This window comes from Homarus americanus, unplaced genomic scaffold (assembly GCF_018991925.1).
Source record: "Homarus americanus isolate GMGI-L3 unplaced genomic scaffold, GMGI_Hamer_2.0 scaffold44133, whole genome shotgun sequence".
In the NCBI taxonomy this organism is placed as follows: Eukaryota; Metazoa; Arthropoda; class Malacostraca; order Decapoda; family Nephropidae; genus Homarus; species Homarus americanus.
Genome location: NW_024726623.1, coordinates 20,278 through 27,500, shown reverse-complemented (window position 1 = coordinate 27,500; position 7,223 = coordinate 20,278). Strand labels below are relative to the sequence as shown.

The 7,223-nt window shown below is 43.5% G+C and overlaps 1 non-coding gene across 1 annotated transcript in view; it reads left to right on the top strand.

The window, feature by feature from the left end:
- LOC121865668 overlaps positions 1–687 on the top strand; it is a 4,318-nt gene extending 3,631 nt beyond the window's left edge. Inside the window, exon 1 of the ribosomal RNA XR_006088789.1 lies at positions 1–687. This exon is cut by the window's left edge and continues 3,631 nt beyond it. This is a non-coding gene — a ribosomal RNA (large subunit ribosomal RNA).
- Positions 688–7,223: the final 6,536 nt, after the last annotated feature.

Genomic DNA, 7,223 nt, shown 5'->3' with positions numbered 1-7,223 from the left:
ACGAATATGGACTGCGAAAGCAAGGCCTATCGATCCTTTTGACTTTAGGAGTTTTAAGCAAGAGGTGTCAGAAAAGTTACCACAGGGATAACTGGCTTGTGGCGTTCATAGCGACGTCGCTTTTTGATCCTTCGATGTCGGCTCTTCCTATCATTGTGAAGCAGAATTCACCAAGCGTTGGATTGTTCACCCACTAACAGGGAACGTGAGCTGGGTTTAGACCGTCGTGAGACAGGTTAGTTTTACCCTACTGTTAAAATGAGGTCGTTGCAATAGTAGTCCTGCTCAGTACGAGAGGAACGGCAGGTCCGGACATATGGGTTCCGTTCTTGGTCGATCGGCCAGTGGAGCGAGGCTACGTCCGTGGGATGCCTGAAAGCCTCTAAGGCAGCATCCCGGCTAGAGAAGCAACGATACCGCGTCGGCTCGCATTGGGACGGTCAAAGATATTACGAGACTCTGGCGGGCAGCTTGCTGCACCGCCGGAGAATGGACCCATGCAAGGGAACTCGGGGAGTCGTGTCATCAGTGCCGGCTCTCCCGTCCCAAATGCGGATCACCCGAATGCTGATGTGCCGCCGAATCGTTCGTAGACGACTTACGTACCGGTCAGGGTGTTGTAGATGGCAGAGCAGCATCCTCACTGCGATCCATTAAGACTTCTCCCTACCAGGCCGGAGGTTTCGTCACGCCCCCGATGGCGAAATCCTCCATTACAGCAGCGCAGCAGTGTCTAGCGGCCTGCTCCATTGCGCAAGTGTCTGTTTAACCTAACCTGGGTTAAAGTGTATTGGTGTCCTGAAGTTTTATAGAGGCTTGCCAGCCTAAGTAAGAGACAAACAAATAATCCAACAACCTCTCCTTGGTGGTAGTAGAGAGTGTGTTGGTGTCCTGAAGTTTTATAGACAAACAAATAATCCAACAACCTCTCCTTGGTAGTAGAAGAGTGTATTGGTGTCCTAAAGTTTTAGCGAGGCTTGCCAGCCTGAGTAAGACAAAGAAATAATCCAGACAGCCACTACTACCTAACCTAACCGCTGGAGGTTTCGTCACGCCCCCCGATGGCGAAATCCTCCGCTACAGTGTCTGTTTAACCTAACCTTAGTACAGAGTCTATTGGTGTCCACAATTTTATAGAGGCTAAGTCAATAAGAGACAGAAAGAAATAATCCAAGCAGCCAACCTTGGTGTAAAGTCTATTGGCGGCCTAAATTTTATAGAGATATACAGGCAGCCACCACCACTACTTTCGCCGGAGGTTTCGTCACGCTCCCCGATGGCGAAATCCTCCATTACAGCAAAAGTGTCTGCTTAACCTAACCTTAGTACAAAGTCTATTGGTGTCCTCAATTTTATAGAGGTTAGCCACCGAAGTCAATATGAGACAAAGAAATAATCCAAGCAGCCACCACTATCTTAGCCTTTTGGACCAGCAGTAAATTCTAAATGTAACTTGTAAATTTATAGAATAATAATAATACAGGCAACTAACCAACCACTACCGGGCCGCCTAAGTAACCTAAACTACTATTTTCGCCGGAGGTTTCACGCCCCCGGGATGGCGAAATCCTCCATTACAGCAAAAGTGTCTTAACCTAACCTTAGCAAAGTCTATTGGTGTCTCTCAATTTTATAGAGGTTAGCCACCCGAAGTCAATAAGAGACAAAGAAATAATCCAAGCAGCCTAAACTGTTTAGCCTGACCGTGGTAAAGCTCCAACGGGGACCTTAAATTTTATAGAATAATAATACAGGCAACTAACCAACCACTACCGGGCCGCCTAACCTAACCACTACTTTCGCCGGAGGTTTCGTCACGCTCCCCGATGGCGAAATCCTCCATTACAGCAAAAGTGTCTGTTTAACCTAACCTTAGTACAAGGTCTATTGGTGTCCTCAATTTTATAGAGGTTAGCCACCCGAAGTCAATAAGAGACAAAGAAATAATCCAAGCAGCCTAAACTGTTTAGCCTGACCGTGGTAAAGTCTAACGGGGACCTTAAATTTTATATAATAATAATAATAATACAGGCAACTACCTAACCACTACCGGGCCGCCTAACCTAACCACTACTTTCGCCGGAGGTTTCGTCACGCTCCCCGATGGCGAAATCCTCCATTACAGCAAAAGTGTCTGTTTAACCTAACCTTAGTACAAAGTCTATTGGTGTCCTCAATTTTATAGAGGTTAGCCACCCGAAGTCAATAAGAGACAAGGAAATAATCCAAGCAGCCTAAACTGTTTAGCCTGACCGTGGTAAAGTCTAACGGGGACCTTAAATTTTATATAATAATAATAATACAGGCAACTAACCAACCACTTTACGCCGGAGGTTTCGTCACGCTCCCCGATGGCGAAATCCTCCATTACACAAAAGTGTCTGTTTAACCTAACCTTAGTACAAAGTCTATTGGTGTCCTCAATTTTATAGAGGTTAGCCACCCGAAGTCAATAAGAGACAAAGAAATAATCCAAGCAGCCTAAACTGTTTAGCCTGACCGTGGTAAAGTCTAACGGGGACCTTAAATTTTATATAATAATAATAATACAGGCAACTAACCAACCACTACCGGGCCGCCTAACCTAACCACTTTCGCCGGAGGTTTCCCCCGATGGCGAAATCCTCCATTACAGCAAAAGTGTCTGTTTAACCTAACCTTAGTACAAAGTCTATTGGTGTCCTCAATTTTATAGAGGTTAGCCACCCGAAGTCAATAAGAGACAAAGAAATAATCCAAGCAGCCACCACTATCTAGCCTAAACTGTTTAGCCTGACGTAGAGTTTTTAATAAATCTGGTGATATGGAACCACACACAACCCCCTTAACCTGGGATAATGCAATCAAATGGATAATTGCTAACTATTCTCAGAGATAATGCAATCAAATGGTTAGTTGCTAACCGGGGCTGCGCCCCGGACCCCTGTGTTAGATACTGTATTTGGTCATGATGAATTGTTTATTAGACTATAAGAAATCCTCTTCCTTCTTGTATTGGCAAGGGAGTTTGCTTTAACTTAGGTATGCTAGCCTAAGTAAAAATAGACACGGAGCTGCGAAGACCTGATTCTTTTGCTGCATGTTTGAGTCTGCAACTTTGTTGTGATAGGACACTCAATCCTAGTGATTGTACTTACTCAACATAGTGACGGTGTAATTACCATCACAGATTGTACGGAAAATTCCAACTTCTGGAAAACAAATATTTGGGCTCCCCAAATTTTGACTACTACCCGTGCGTCTACGTCCTGGATTGGCCAATCAGTGGTGCCCCACGGTGGCGTGATACATGCACGTTTACTGTGGTGCTCTGATTGGCTGACCGAACGTGGCGTGGTAGGTAGGCTGTTTCTACTCTCTAAGTCCTCTTCTTTCCTTTTTTCATCCCCCTCATGCACTCCGTTCCTTGAACGGGAGGCGGGACTTAGCGATACGGTCGATCCGGCAAGGGAACCTGTGATAGTGCAGGGCACCCCTTGTCCGGGGGTCACCGGTAGGTGGCAACTTTTTAGACATAACTATAGTCACAGGTAACCTGGGTGCAGAACCCTACGAGCCCGACGCCCGTCCAAGAGGGGGGGGCGGGGTCACTGCTCCCAGGCAGGAGCCCTGTGTTATAGGTAGGATTAGAATGTAATCAAGGAAGATGACTACAAGCATTAGAATAAAACATAGAGATAAGGGACACTCTATTGGACGAGGAAAAGTGGCAGAAATCACTTATAACAAATTGCAAGTCCCACTAACTAGAATATTCAGCACCAATGAAGGTTTTAGCAATCTGTAAAGATGACTTTGATTCCAGATAAACTTTTCTTCAAAAGAAGCAAGAGATATATTTTACCATGAAGGCCTTATTGTTGTCATGCCAACAGAACAAAAAGCAAAAAGATCAGTTTTTGTTCGTCAAGTCGATCAAGAGATCGGGAGGAAGACCTGAAAGAAGAACTGGAACGCCAAAATAGGTGGATGAAGATTGAAGAAGTCATTAAGATAAAGGACTATACTCATGTTTGAAGAAGTGTCAATGGCTGAGAAAGTTTTACAACAGGGCTTTCTAATATTCAACATGTCAGTCACACCACATCAAATAAAGAAGGAGACATTCATCAGTCTGCAAACTTGCTTCTCCTGCTACAAATATGAAGAACACACAACGAGAGACTGTCCGAAAAAAGAAAAAAAGTACTGCTCAGATTGTGCAGGCGACGACCATACCTACACTGAATGTAAGAACACACATGTTGGCTGTCTCAACTGTAAGAGAAACGGGAATGCATACATAGGACACAGGACGTTAGCAATGGCATGCCCAATAAAAAAACACATGATAAAGTACAAGGAACAAGAAACAAAGAAAAAGGAACAAGACAAGAAGGATATGACATACGCCGAAATAGCAAAGAGAGCGTCCAAGAGGCTCATAGACCAGAATCCACAGTATTAAACCCTAAGTGAGCCAATACATGATAAGGTAATGATTAGTATGATCCATGCACATTTGCACAATATCATTGCAACCGGATCATACAATGAGGAATTAAGGAAAATGTTTAAATTGAATAACCTACCAGAGATGATATTTCCAGAGAATCCACAATCCGAAAAACTATTTCAGACAACATATGCAAGCGAACTGAGAGAAAGACTACATCAAGACGAACAAAGGTTTGAGCAACAGCTGATACACAAGGAACACAAGCGACTGATAGAGATCCCAGACAAATGACTAGAAGTGACAAAGAGAAGATAGAAATAACAAAAGGACAGACAAAGGAGTAGGAGGAGAGAAGATAAGATGGAAACTGATCACAATATACAACCTGAATCTGCTGAAGAAATTGGATTAAAAGTTATCACTACAACAAAACATGGAATCCCAACATCGAGACCAACAGGAGGGACAATAGTAAAAACTGTGAAGGAGGGATATACAAGTGGACATATCAAGAAAAATCCCTAAGTGAAGATTATGTCTGGTCACTAATTACTACGGAAAAACTAAAGATTACGGCCAAAGACTTTAAAATAGTAGACCCGTCAGAGTATAGAAGAGTCAGAAGCGGGAAACAGGATGATAGGTCTCCACTCCAACTGACTGCCACAATCCAAGTATAAGAAATAATGGACAATAGACAAACAGTAAGAACTTTAAGAATAATACAACACAACGTAAGAAACTGGAAGACCGAGAGAATTAACCTAAGTAATATATATCGCGAAATTGACCCTGACATTATACCAATAAACAGTCACGGTGAGACAGAAAACAACAACATAAAACTCTTTAACTATTATGTAAACCAAAGAAATAAATCGGGCGAGAAAAATGACGGAGTAGCGATAGCGGTTAAAAGAAACTTAAAATTTAAACTAATTGATGACTTCCAGGATGAATTTCTAGCAATAAAAATAAATACAACTCAAGGAGACGTAATTATTGCTACTACTTACCTATAGAAGACCTATTAAAATTGGCTAACAATAGTCATCCGATGTACATCTTAGGAGACTTTAACGCCAGACATAGGATTTTTGACAATACAAATAATAACGTCGTGGGAAACGCCCTTAATCAATTAATAAATTTAGGTAAAATCAATCATCTGGGTCCTAACTTTCCAACCTGGAGAAATCACAATACACAATCGACACCAGACAAAATTTTTACCAACAACAAAGCCTTTTTCAATTACCATATAATACAGGCAGTGACCATCTGCCAATTATACTAACACTGTCAACAAGCCCCATACAGATACCAATAAAAAAGAGACTGAAAATGAGTAAAACAGACTGGGACAGCTTCAAAGACGACTTAAGTAATCACCACTCGATTAACCTACAAGGGAAAACAACAGAAGATATAGACTCAGAAATGGACAGACTGCACTCAGCAATAAAAACATCTATAACCAAACACACCCCTACTTCACACTTTAGAACATTACCCAACAACAGACTACCAGAAGAAGTTAAATTAATCCAGACCTATTACAATGAAATAAACAAGTATATGGAAAGACACGGCAGTAACAGATGGCTATTTGTTACGAGTTGGGGATTTAGAATATAGTTATACGTCTACCCAGATCCCAACAGGTAACAACAATAAAAAACAAAGACAATCGGACTATAAAAGGGTAGACAAAGGATGCGAGTTTTCGTTGTATATAATAGAGTACCATAAATCCCTTAACAAAATATTCAGCTTATAAATTACCCTTAACCAAACTTAACCTAAACATTAACAGTATATACATATTAATAAACATAAAACAATCTCGAAGCAAGTGGACGTGGGGAAATTAATACAAGAGATACTAGTACTTAAGTGAGGAGCTGAGATGGCTGACGAGTAAGGCTGAGTATTGTAGAAGACGGTAGGTAGTCACTGCACGTACGTAGGTTTAGAGGATAGATGATCCTGTGGTCACTTCCCAGAGCCAAGTGCTCTCCCTCGAATTGGAGGTGACGCAACAACCAGGATAGGGAGAAGGGAAACCTCGGAGGGTAACTAAGACGAGTCATACTCGTGTCTCGTCCCTAGATGGCGTTGCTCGTGGTGCTGGTAGGTAGATCAGGACAATAGATGGCGTGCTTCGTAGTGCTGGGTGGAGGGTTCGTAACACACCCCCTCCAAAGACCTCCGTAGCGCGGGCGCGAAGGAGTGATCACCTGGTGCGTCTGGAGAGTAGCTGCTGCATTTCCACTGGAGCTCGGGATAAGGAGTCTGCAATCAGGTTATAGGGCTGGTGAGGAGAGCCCAGCGGAGGATTCGCTGGTTGGAGGTCTTGTTGGTTTGGATGAACGTGAGTGGGTTATGGTCGGTGAAGACTAGGGTTGTTTGTGGGCAAGACTGGAGGTAACATTCAAACTTCTTATTGCCAACACCAGAGCCAAGGCCTCCTTCTCTATGGTCGAGAGTTGGTCTGATGTTTTTCAACTTGGCGGAGTAAGATGCCACAGGGTGAAGAACATCAGTGGTTGGGTCGGTTGTAGGAGCACAGCCCCCACTCCGACACCACTAGCGTCGATTTGCAGATGGAAGGGCGAGGTGTAGTCAGGCTTGGAGGCAAGGAAGGCTTTGAGGCGGTGGAAAGACTGGTCGCACCTCTGGTTCCAGATGTAAGGGACCGCAGAACTGGTAAGGTCTGTGAGGGGTCCGGCCACGCTGGAGAAGTTACTGCAGAACCGACGGTAGTAGCCGCACATCCCCAGGA